Genomic DNA, 13,808 nt, shown 5'->3' on the forward strand with positions numbered 1-13,808 from the left:
GCATACACATATTTAATTGCCTGATAAGTGTTGAAGTTTGGGTGGCAGTCTATGAGTAACGCTTCACATTTATTCAGTTCAGTTTGTGTGGCTGGAAAAAGGAATGGCCACAACAAAAAGATTATTGTCACTAGTACAGTTAACAGGATGATTATGCAATACTTCTGAGGAAATGGTTGTTTTGCATTCCTGTTTTTTCTGGATTCTATCATATTTGCTCTTGACATGTGACAAGATTTTTGTCCAGTTCAAAGTTATTAACTAGTTTGCAGTGCGTCAGGTGGATCCACGAGGCACACTCTGTGATCTTGACTGCAGTGGGTGTCGACAGAAGCACTTGATATGGACCTTCCCACTTTGGTGACGTCCAGTTCTTTTCTTTATTGTCTTCACCCAAACCCAGGTTCCCGGATCCACTGACACTTCTGATGGTCTGGTTTGTTCTTTATCTGAAACAGTTTGACTGCAACAGATGTTTAGAATTCAACAAATTTCTCGTATACTCCACTAGTGTACAGTTGGCTTCCTGGTCTGCGGGCATGAGAAGTTTCCAATGAGGTATAAGTTTATGGTTCTTGAACAGGTAACCCAGGATGCCAGAGGAGGTGACTGGGAAGCCCGCCTTGAATATAAAGAACTTTTATGGCAGCTTAGACTTAATGCTGCAAAATCCCCTGGTCTCAATGAGGCCATTAATATATCCAGTGTACTAAAGCTGAGAAGGGCTAGGCTATGATTTTCTTGTTACAATTAGTAAATGTCTTTTATCTTACACATTTGTGATTTTTTATGCACACATTTGTACATCATTTTTAAATGATTTTTAAATGATTTTTTAGTGTTTTCACTATTTGAACTTTTATTCTGCATTTTCATATGCATACTTTTCACTCACTGAGTTCAGTTACTAATTAATTGCCTTCTTATGTGGATGTTTGTTGAACTAATTAAGTACCATGTGATCAGATGCTTAAGTATTTAAACTTTTTAGTCACACTACTTTTTATCTTGAGAAAGCCAGGTATTTGCCTGGCGAAAGTGGTTGATTTATTGACCTGTTTGTTGTTCAATAAAGCTGCACTTTGTGCTTTTTGGTTCGGTTCTTCCTGTCTGTGGATTATCTTTTATCTTATTTGCCTTGGTTTCTTGGAAGTTATTTCTCTTTTTATATATCAGGTTAGTCAGCGGTGCAGATTCCAAATCATAGTTTGGAATCCAGCTCCGGCAAAATTTAGTCGTACCCAGGAAGGACATCATTTCCTTCTTAGTAGTGGGTTTTGCTGCTTGCAAAATCGCTATTTTTTCTGTCCTCATCTAATGTCCCCTCTTAGGTTATTACATATCCTAGGTATTTAACTTGTGTTTTCCAAAGTTGCCGTTTATTTTTGTTTACTTTGTCCTTCAGTGGCTAAAAATTGTAATAGTGCTATGGTATCTTCTTTGCAATCTTACTGGCTGGAGGCCGCCAGCAGGATATCATCAACATAAAGTAAAATCTGACTGCCTCTTGGTGGGGTAAATCCTGCCAAATTGCTTGCCATTTCTTGTGAGAATATCGTTGGACTTTCACAATATCCCTGTGGTAGTCGCGTATATGTATACCTTTTCCCCTAAAATGTGAATGCAAACCAATATTGGCTGTCAGGGTGTATCTGTATCGAAAAGAACGCATTGCTGATATCTACCACAGAAAAATATTTCTGTTGAAGTTTTAAATCATTCAACAGGGTGTGTGGGTCTGGCACTGTAGGTGCCCTTGGAATTACTGCGTCATTTACAACTTGTAAATCTTGGACCATACGCCATTCTCCATTCGCTTTCTTAACAGGAAATAAGGGTGTGTTACATGGTGAATCAGGAGATTCTACCAGCACTCCTTCCTTAAGTAAAGCAGCTATAATAGGTTTGATTCCTACCTCTGCATCTTTTCTTAAGGGATGCTGTCTTTTCTGTGGTCTAAATGCTGACTTTGGCGTGATAGTAACTGGTCAGCTGTGCCGCTGTCACCTACATCTGACTTTCCTGTTGACCAAAGTGTTTCCGGTATATTCTGTAAGGCATTCTCTTCCTCCTTTAATAGGAGTGCTAATCAGCTGTCCTTGCTAGACTGCAAGTGCACGGCTAGGTGGGTCTGAGTTATCCAATTCAACTTCTGCATTTGTATTCCCTGTTCTGACAGTTCTAACTCTGTCTGCTTTTCCCATCTCGTGACTTTTTCTCCTAAGTCTACCCATTTTATATTCTTGTCCTTAGTTAAGCTAACATCTGGTAATCGATTAGATTTATACAGTGCAAAGAACTCCTGGGGCAATGAACAGCTGACTACACTGTTCCCTTCCATGTCCCCGTACAGATTTCGTAATATCAATCTGTTTCCACGATTTCTAAACAATTCTTACTCATATTCCTTATCCGGTCCTGATGTGATACAATAATACAGAGTACAGTGCAACAAATGTTGTTTATCAATGTCAAGGGAGGGGAACTTGCTGATGGCTACGTTCATCAACTCTTTGGTCACTGCCCCTGGACCAGTCGTAACCAAGTCCTGGCTGTACCAATAGAACATTTCACCCTCCGATTGCACTGCAAAGGTATCAATTTGTCGCTGTGCTTCCATACCCTGCATAGTCGGAACTACTGTTATACCAAATAGCTGCGTAAGGTCTCTGCCCAAAAGGTTTACTGGGCATTTTGCGGAAACAACAATTTTGCTTCTCTGGGTCAATCCTGAAACAGGATCAGTTATTGCAATATTATGGGAGAGGGGCTCCCGATACAGCTGTCCATTAGCTGCTTTCACTAGTATGTAATCAGGTGACTCTGAATTCTCTGGCAGTTTGGAGGGATGTATCAGAGTCCGTGATGCCCCTGAGTCACGCAAGAATTTGACTTCCCTCCCTTCCACCAAGAGTGTAACTTCTGGTTTTGTGTCTGCTAAATAGAGCTCTAAGCTCAATAAAGCTAAATCCAATATTTCATTTTCTTCACTATCCGTAACTTCCTGCACTTCTTCTATTACTTCTGTCATATCCTGTACTCCTTCTACCACATTCTCATTTGTCCTTTCTCCGCTATCCCCTTCTAGTGATTCTTGACTATCATATAGTCAGTCCTCACCATCCTTGTCTTCCGTGGTTGCCTTCTTGTTTTTCTTGCAATCCCTTGCCAAGTGTCCCTTTTTACTGCATTTAAAACATTCACCCCTTTTCTTTCACCCTTCAAAGAGTCCTCTCTGATGGATCAGATTGTTTGTTTCTGCCCTTTTTTTTTTTTTTTTTTTCCCCAGATCACATCCTCTACTCCTTCTACCACATTCTCATTTGCCCTTTCTCCACTATCCCCTTCTAGTGATTCTTGACTATCATATAGTCAATCCTCACCCTCCTTGTCTTCCGTGGTTGCCTTCTTGTTTTTCTTGCAATCCCTTGCCAAGTGTCCCTTTTTTACTGCATTTAACACATTCACCCCTTTTCTTTCGCCCTTCAAAGTCCACTGATCGCTGATCAGATTGGTTGTTTCCCTGGGCATTTCTCTTGCCCTTGTTCCCAGACTGACTTCTGCTCCATCTTCTACAGAAAATACTTGGGCTTTCTTTTTCTTTTTTCTATTAAAATGCCTTTCGGCATGCCTAGCATATTCAAGTAATTACTCTAACCTGCTTGTACGATGATCTACCATGTGCTTTGTAATAAAACTGCTTATGGGTGCAATGCCTTTCAAAAATGCATTCTTTAACTGCTGCTCATATGGGGAATCTTGTGTCTGATCTTCAGGAACCTGCATTCCACAATGGTTATTAAAACATTCTAACAGTCTGGCATAATATCTGTCAGTAGTTTCACCTTCTTGTTGGATGCATTGATTAATGCAAGTCCAGTCTGCCCTAGGCTTCCATTTCTCAGAGATTCGGTCTGTAAGACCTTTCATTCTGTTGTCTAACTCTGCACTGCTATGTGGGAGGGGTCTGAGCGCAATGTCACGGGGATTCCAGTTGCCACTAATCATGCGCCAATCTGGTCCCACAATTTGTCTGACTACTTTTTCTACCTCTTCTCCATTTAAATTATAACTTAGCCTCATTCCTTGTAAATCTTCTAAGAACTTTCTGAAATTAACTTTTGGATGGGGAATTCCCTCAGTGGCTTTCCGGATATCTTCCGGAGTCCAGGGTCTATACACTAGAATAGTTGGGTCCTGACCTTCTTGCCCTGCCTGAGGATTAGGTACTTCTATAAGTGGGCATATTTCTTCTTCACTCATAGATCATGAATTCCTACCCATTTGATATAATTCAATGTCCCCTTTTGAGTTACCTGCCCGTGTTTGAGACCTGGTTTCGATGAGATCTCTAACATTTGCTTTCGTAATGTCTCTATTTTCAGTGACATTAGGATATCGTGGGGGTGGACTAACCTGTTCACGTGCTTCATATTCTGGTAAAGGAGGTGGAGGGGCCGATGCTATTACTAAGTTATTGTCCTCCTTATCTAAAAACATTGCTTTTGATTTATTATTCTTTTGTTCCCTATGGTTTACCTCCTCAATCCACCCGTGTGCCTGAGGAATTCCTAATTGGTGCTGCTTTTTTACCCGACCATTAGAATCAGTTTTAAGCTGTTTGACAAGTTTGATAAGCAAGGATTTTTCTAATTTAACATTGAATTCATACTTATTAACCCACTTTGAGTAGTATTTAATATTATCAGCACGCTGTGACTGCATGTATTTTGGGGTCTTTTTGTGCAATTATTACCCATTTTATACTACCCTTTTTAATCGTTACGTAACTCCTTATTTTTAACGTGGTACCACGGATTTTGTTATAGTCTCTTCAAAATGACTGCCTACCTACACTGTTTCCCTGATCTATGACAAGACAGTAATCTTTTCTGTCCCTGACTTGTAAAAATACAGTCCTGACAAAAACAATACAAATCTAGTCCCTGATCTAAAACAGAAAAAAAGTAGATTCACCTTACCTGAGCCTTCGTGATTGATCACCTGTTTCATGAAAAACCCGTCCTTCAGTCGCAGATCAGAAAGTGGCTGGCCTCTTTTGTATGACAATTCAGTCGGAGGGCTTTTCAAAATAAGTAGAACTAATTTTGTTTCTTCCCCGTACGGTTTCAAGCCACCCGGCCTGTCTGATCCGAGACGAAGTGAGGGTTTCCGGTCTGAAGGACCAATCTGTCAAAGGAAAAAACTTCAAAGACCAATACACGTAAGGTTCAGATAAGGCACATTTAATAACTTGCTGCAAGGAGACAAAACATGCAAATACAGGATTTTGCCTAACTACTAACAGAAAGTATGCTATTCTTATACTGTTCTACAAGGCATTGCCTTCTGTGGTTGACGTAATCAAACACAACTTTCAGTATTGTTCTACAGCAGATGTTACTCAGATTTTCTGCTGACATGACTGGATTTATGAAAAACATTTTGAGAAAAACAACCTGGCCTTGGTGGGCTCTAGCCCGTTACAAGCTTCTATTGTGTAGTTCTAATACATGTGTTACATTTCAAGGTACTTTTCTAGCTCAGACATAAGCAAGTGCTGATTGCAGTTCATATTTTCAAGCAGTCTTTGTTCTGGTTATCTATAGCTCCTGCAGCTGTGTATTTTCTCACAGCACAAGCGGAACTCCTTGTCTAGGTCTCATACATCTATTCATTATTTTCCTGACACAAGCAGAAATTATCTGCTTTCCTGTAAATTTCCAAAGCATAAACAAAGATTATAGCTGTGCATATTTATTTCATGACAATACAAGGTTAGAAAGCTTCTGCAATTCGTACAGAATTTATGCAGTTGAAATACAATAAATGTGTTAACCCTTTTCAAGCCTTAAATGCACTAAGCATATTACTAATACATACACTAATACATATTTTTCTGACAGACACAGACCGCACAGGTCCAAAACTGCCGACGACGCTTCCGTTAAGCTAGCCGCTAGTTCGCCAGTACTCACTGAGGTGCATTCACAGCCCCTGATGCCCACTTCTATAGATTTGCAGGCTGCTACTGAGACCCGTTCAGAGTCCGGTATGCTGTGAAACTCTTCTTTGACTACGGAACCTGTGGATGTCTCTACCTTGGATGGGTCTGGAGCCACTGTGCAGGCACTGGCTTCTGAGGAAGTTCTTCACTCTACCGATATTCGACACAAACTGACTACTTCTTTCATGTCTTCAGTTCTTTCTAAAACTACCAAGTTTCTAAGGCCCAGAGTACAAACTATGCCTAAAAAAACGACAATCCAAACTCAAGCGCCTGCTTCTTTGCCTCAATCTCAGATGCTTAAAATGGTGGAAGACCTTATCATGCTCATTAGGGGAAGCCAGTCTACCCCTGCTAAAAGGAAAATAGACTTGTCCCCAGCAGCTTTATCTGACCAGGAGTCCGACGACTCTGTTTCTGATTATGAAGACATGCCTTCATCTGCTTATGAGGATTCAGATGCAGAGGAATCCATTCTTACTGCCTCTCCTCCAGAGAATTTTTCTTTTGGTGAAACTCTACATACCTTGAGAGAGCATTTCCATTGGGAATGAAAGGATTATCCTCAGTCCAAAAAGAGACTCAGGGATTTTTTAGATTTACCACAGCACAGACCCTTAGTTATTCTTCCTGTTCTGGATGTTGTGGATGATGTTTTTATGGAATCCAGTCTAACCCCTATACTCTACCTCCTGCTCCCAGGAAACCTGACAGGTACTACAGAGTCCTTGACTCTCACAAATTTATTTTCAAAAGTCCTACTGCTGACCCAGAGGCCATCTCCCAAGGACCTAAAGGAGTAAAAGCAACCACAGCTAAGAATCCCATCCCTTCAGACAGGGATTCTCGAGCTTTAGACAGATGGGGTAAAAAAGTATACACCTCTGTAACTCTTGCCATTATAGCATTAAATTGTCAGTTCCACATGCTGAAATACCAGCAACATACTATGAAACTTATTAAACAAAATTATCTACCTTCCCTGACTGTGTAGAAAATAAAGAATTACAGGAGCTTATGCATTCTGCAAGCCAAGTTAGTAAGCAATACCCTACAATGTGGGTTTGACACCCTAGAAGCATTCTGCTGGGCAGCAGTCACTGGTTCTGTACTTTGAAGGCATGCTTGGTTTAAGGAACAGACCTTGCCAGACCATATCAATTATTGGACGCACCACTGAATAAAGACAATCTGTTTGGCACCAAAGCAGAAGAGGTTTTGAAAAGGGTGGAAGAAAAAGCTAAGTCTATGCAGACAGTTAAAGACTTTTTTGCAAGTCCAGCCTCCAGGATTCAGTAGGCATTGCCCCGCAAAACATTGGTCCTTTCCAGCCACCTCAGACTAGACCTAGGGGAAGCTGTCCCCCCCCCCCCCCCCCAGACAGCTCTGCGGAGATCTAAGCAATGGAGTGCCTACACTTCTAAAATAGGGAGTGTTAAGCCACCCCCTTAGGGAAAGAATCCACAATGACTTCTCAACTCCACCTCTCACCTCTGCCCATCTGCTCTTACCCCTAGGAGGAAAACTTGCCTCCCATGCAAAAAACTGGGCCTCCATCATCAACTATTGATGTGCCCCAGGGATACAAATTTTATTTACACATGCTGCCAACCCCAAAAGGGTTCCCAGATCTTCCTCCAAACCAGTGGGCAGAGACACAAAACCAAGTTCATTCCCTGCTGTCCATGAGGGCAATTCAGCATGTTGCTGCAGAACAGATAGGTCAAGGTTTCTATTCCAGACTTATCCTGGTAACCAGAAAAGAGGGCACCTGGCAACCAATCTTAGATCTATCCATTCTAAACACCTTCCTGGTGGTATCAAAATTCAAAATGCTCACCCTCCAGCAGCTTCTCCCTATGCTGTCCAAAGATGTCTGGTTAGCCACCCTAGACCTAAAAGAGGCCTATCTGCATATCCCAATCAGGGACTCTTGCAGGAAATATCTACATTTCAGGGCAAGATCTATGCATTATCGGTTCTCTGCACTTCTCTTTGGCTTATCCACTGCTCCCAGAGTTTTCACAAAATGCCTGGCTCCAGCCATTGCTTACTGCAGACAAAGGAATATTCAAATTTACCCCTACTTGGACAACTGCCTGATTCAGGCAGACAGTCAGAAAAAGCTGTTGCAGCACCTGACATTTGTAAAGGACCTACTAACCTTACTGGGGTACACTATCAATGAAAAGAAATCCAAACTAGTCCCCAGTCAAAAATTATATTCCTGGGAGCAAGCCTGGACACAGCATCCCAGATGGCATTCCTTACTCCAGAAAAACAAGCCTATCTGACAGGCTACTTCTTTCAACTGGCCACCAGAACCCAGTTATCCACAAGGAAAATCCTGCAAGGTCTAGGGTTAACGGCCTCCTGCATTCTACTAATTTTGTATGTCAGACTGCATATGAGGAAATTTCATTGGTACTTAAAAAGCGTTTGGTGCCAACATTCTCAGGACCTGGAAACTATTATACGTATGATACCTTGTCGAAGGAAATATTTTCTTTGGTGGGCAGCAGCATGCAACCACAACAAGAGACTTCCATTTTCACAACCCCACGCCACCCAGATCCTAACCACAGATGCATCAGACTATGCCTTGGGTGCACACCTGGATGGCAGGTGCATTCGGGGCCACTGGAGCCTAAATAAAATTCATCTGCACATCGACCAAAAATAGATGCTAGCTGTTCAGCATGCTCTGACTGCTTTCAGATCCCTACTGTCTTCAGGGCCTCTACTAATCAAAACCGACAACACCACAGTGATGTGGTACATCAACAAGCAGGGGAAAACTCACTCTTACCCACTCTGTAGGCCAGCCATGACCCTTTGGAACATGGCCTCAGGCATGCATATTCACCTGCTAGCTCAATTCCTGCCAGGCAACCAAAACTCTCTGGCAGGCAACTTAAGCAGAAATCTCTTAGACCCACATGAGTGGCAATTCAACCACAACACCTTCAGCCTTGTGACCCAGAAATGGGGTACCCCAAAGGTGGACCTATTTGCCTCCCTCCACAACCACCAGCTCAGCAAATCCTGCACCAGGGAACCTCACAGCAAGGCCTGGAAAGTGGATGCCCTATCCTTCCAATGGGTAAACCTCTCAGTGTTTGTATTTCCCCCTCTACCTCTTCTTACAAGAGTATTACTCAAAATAAGGGAGGAGAGACCAGACTGGCCATGACAACATTGGTACCCATTACTGCGCAGTCTGTCACCATTGCATCCATGCCACCTCCCTCAGATTCCAACTCTCCTGACTCAGCAGGAAGGAGAGTTCTTGCATCCACAATTGCAGACCCTGAACCTGGCAGCCTGGTTTATTCCTTGACTTCTCCTCCAGTGGCCAGCCTAAGCAAGCAGGTCCTGGATGTTATACGTGAAGCCGGATGACCCAGCACTAGAAAATCCTATGCTGCCAAGTAGAAAAGGTATTGTTCCTGGATCCAGACTAAAGGAACTGACCCAGCACAGCCCTCCTTACCTGTCATCCTAGATTACTTAGCAGACCTAATCCACAGGGGCCTATCCTTCTCTTCCAATAAAATCCATGCCTCTGCCATATCTGCACTTTACAACACTAAGCCACCTCTCTTTTCACACCCTCTCATCAAACAGTTCCTGAGATGGGCTAACAATTTAAGGACACCAAGAAGAGCCCCTACCCCTGCTTGGGACTTTCATTTTGTGTTGGAAAATCTCACGCTATCCCCCTTTGAGTCTGCAGCTTCAGCAGAATTAAAATTCCTCTCTTGGAAAACAGCCTTGTGTCTGGCCATCACTTCAGCTAGAAGAGTTTCTGAGCTACAAGCACTTACGGCTGTGGAACCCTTAATCATTTTTCATGCTGACAGGATCTCCCTCAGGACTAACCCGACTTTCATGCTTAAAGTGGTGTCCAGTGTGGCTCTCAACCAATCTATTCATTTGCCCACCTTTTTCCCTAAACCTCAAAATAAGGAGGAAAGGATCCTCCACTCTTTGGATGTGCACAGACAGCTGAGATTCTACTTGGATAGGACTAAGCCCTTTAGAAAATCTGACCAGTTACTGGTCAGCTCTACACCAGGGCCACAGGGCAAGGCCTTATCAAAACAATCCATCTCCAAATGGATAGCACACTGTATCCATTGCTTTTACAAACACCATGGGAAACCACCCCCACAGGGGGTAAGAACACATTCCACTAGAGCAACTTCAACATCTGCAGCCTTTCTCAGAGGGGTCCCTACCAGGGACATCCTGGAAGCTGCAACACGGAGTTCTGTTCATACCTTCACCAAGCTTTACCACCTGCCTATCTTTTCCAAATCCATGGCAGGCTTTGCAATCGCAGTCCTGCAGGGCATACTAGCCAGCCACAACTCTTCTTGACTGCCTCCACCCCTTCTTCAGCTTTGGGAATCAACCCAAGTGTGATGACTGCAACAGTGAAACACGAAGAACATAGTGCATTTGTGTACACTTACCATAAATGTCGATATTCAAGTGTATTCACTGTTGCAGTCCTGGTTTCCCACCCTCCAGCCCCCTTTTCTCTCTGTCTCTCTTCCTCACTCTTTACAGGGCCATTGGTATATACTTTCCACTGGTGGTGTTACTCCACCTTAACTTAGCTCCCTATTTGGGGGCTCCTGACATTTGGGGCAAGAAAAACTGATGTAATGGCTTCGGCTGCCTGTTTCTATATCACTGATGATCTGACGTCAGTCCTGGAGCGACAGCAACTGACTCAGAAATACTAAGCCTCTGGTATTCAGGCCAACTGAGGGCTACCCCTGGAAGGATAACCTAAGTGTGATGACTGCAACAGTGAATACACTTGAGCATCTACATTTATGGTAAGTGTACACAACTGTACTTTCCGAGAAGTCTCCCTCATCGACTCTGATTGCAGTTCTGGAGCCAACTGAGTATTAGTTTCGAAGCCGGTCTCCAGTATTGGAGCCAATAACTCAATCTGAAGTAGGGACTTCATTTGTCAGCAACCTGTGGGTCTTGGATCCGATATCGGATCCGAGCCGGCAACTTGTTTCAAGCTAATGGATCTGAGCTCCTAGCTCCTCCCCTCACCCATAATCCCCTGCCAACCCTCCATGACCTCAGATCTAGTTTGCCGCGCTTGTGGATAGCTGGATTCCATTGAGCTCAACAAGTAAATCGTCAGTTAAGTCTGTTTTTCTGTCAAACTCTCTTCCTTTTTTAAAAAATATAAAGTGTGTAAGTGTTAGGTACCCTGTAGTGTAAAAATATATTTCTTTTAATTAGTTTTTTCCCTCCCTTCACTGGTCGTTAGTGAGTGCGTGTGTGTTGTATTTTTGGGGCCTGTGTGTTTGTGTAGCACTACCTTTTTCTTTTAAGTATAGCTGAGGCCCCAAAAGTCATTTTTTCTAAATGTACCGAGTGTGGCCATAAGCTCTCCCCGGCTGATGGCCACACTAGGTGCGTTCGGTGCCTTGGGGTTGAACACCTCACCTCAGGCTGTACCATTTGTGCGTTCAACCCCAGGGCACTGAAAGAGCAGAGGTTGAAGCTGGTCTTGGTGGGACTTTTACCCCCGGACTCAGCTCCGGCCTCTGCTGCTCCCATGGCACTACCACAGGCTGTGGTTGCTGCCACTCCTGCCCCCCTTCCTTCAGCCGGGATTCAAACTCCCGCTAAAGCACCGGAGGACAGGGAGGCTAGGAGGGAGAAACGGAGGGAGAAGCACCACAAATGGCGGGCCGAGGCCTCCGCTTCAGCCCCGCCAGCTAAGCAGGCTTCTCCCGCCACTGCTTCTAGGTCTCCTCCTCGGCTCCGATCCCCTTGTTTCTCCCCAGGGCCCGAGGAGGAGGAGGCCCGATCTCCATCGAGGTCATTGAGGCAGCATTCCAGACCTGCCTCGGTGGCCTCTTTGAGATCTACGTTCAGCATGTCTGATGCAGACTTGGACCGGATGATGCGAAGATTCATCCAGGCCCAGCTGCAGATGGGAGTGCTCTTGCCTCCCCCCTTCGGGGGGGAGCTCAACACCTTTTTTCCATCCCATTGCTCCTTCTCCGACCCGCTACCCGGGTTCGGAGCGTTCAGAGCCGAGCAGCATTGGAGCCGGGGGCAGGTCGGCGCCGACAGTACTTGGTACTTCGGATCCGACCCTGCCCTCGAGCCTGTTGGATCTGACCTCTCGGAGCCGTGGCCCGAGCTTCGGATCCGAGGGATTCAGTGTGCCTTCGGCTCCATCCAGGTCAGAGCGCACTGGTCCTTCGGATCCGATGGTCTCGGTGCCAGTTCCGATCCCTTCATCGGATCCGAGTGGGAGCTGATTCTCGGAGCCCAGAGAGAGTGATTCCCCCTCGGCCTTCGATGTAGTGGAGAGGGCTCTGTTGAGAGCATCCGGACCCCTGGCCCTTGTCTCAGCTCCACCCTGTACTCCCTCTCTGCTGGGCCAGGCTTCCATCACCCGGCCAAAGGGACAGCCTGCTTCAAATTCCCAGGTAGTTCCATGGAACAGGATGTTGCTGGTGAGGCCTCCTCGGACAGCCCCCCCGAGCAAGTGCCCCGCAAGCATAAGTGCAAGAGGAGGCACGTGGACTCCCCTGAGTCCTTAACTGAGGACACGGACTTGGATGAAGGGGAAGGCTCCCCAAGATCACCCCCTGAGGATGTCTCCTTTGGAGACATCATGGAGATGCTGAGGATCAGAGGTGGGTGGTCTGCCCCCAAGTCTTCCTCCGATGAGTCCATGTTTCTGGAGGCATTCAAAGCATGCCCATCTACCTCTTGGGTGTCCCCTCCAGCCGACCTCTTGGTGGACCTTATTACCACCAGTGGAAGGATACGGACACCATGGAGCCAATACCCAAATGCCCGGACAGGATACTAAGCCCCCCCTCAGACCGGTCGCACTGGAGCAAGGGTCCCCCGGGAACTAGCTCAGGAGAGCCCCTCAGTCCATCCACCGAGCAAGGAGTCCCACTCGGACCGCTTAGGGAATCGAGTTTTTAGTTCAGCGACCTTCTCGGTAAGGTCTCTGAACTATATGGCACATGTCATCAGGATGCAGCGGGATCTTATCAAAGAATACGCTGCCTCCCCCCCTGAGTCCATGTCGGTGGAGGACAAACAATTGTACTCCACCCGAATGGCCACTCTGAGATTCATTTCAAATACCTCTATGCGGCTATTGTCCCACACCACCGAGGGAGTCGCTAGGGCTAGCGGAGCGGGCCTAGTCATGAGACGTCAGGCCTGGCTCCGTCATTGTGACTTTGCGGAGCCCTTTAAAGCGTCTTTTGCGAACACCCCTTTTGATGGTTCTGCCCTGTTTGGCAAAACGGTTCGCGAGACACTTGTCCAGAGCGAGAAGGACGGAAAGATGTTGTCTGCCATCGGAGTCCGCCTCTCTGTGCCCCAACGGTCCTTTTTGAAGAACCAAAAGGGTCAGAAGAAGATGTGGTTCCGGAAATCGCAACATTCCCAACCCGCTCCCGACAACCAGTCCTTCTGTGGCAGAGGAGGATAGGGAGGACGCTGCCCCAGGGGCAGAGGGGCTCTGAGAAACTTTGGGTCCAGAGAACCTTTCTCTGACCGGCCCACGCAGCAGCCCTGAAGGGTTGCCCGACTGCTCCACTCTGGAGGCAGTCGGGGGGGGTGCTTCTTGGAGCACCTAGCGGCATGGGAGTCCATCACGACAGACCACTGGGTGCTTCGAATTATATCCAGAGGGTACAAAATACCATTACTTCATGTCCCCAAATTCAAGAACCTCCCAGATGTACCACCCAATCAGAGGGAGGCTGCAGCTGCAGAAATT

The sequence above is a fragment of the Protopterus annectens genome, chromosome 13.part0 (assembly GCF_019279795.1).
Source record: "Protopterus annectens isolate FY-2018-M chromosome 13.part0, PAN1.0, whole genome shotgun sequence".
Lineage (NCBI taxonomy): Eukaryota > Metazoa > Chordata > Ceratodontiformes > Protopteridae > Protopterus > Protopterus annectens.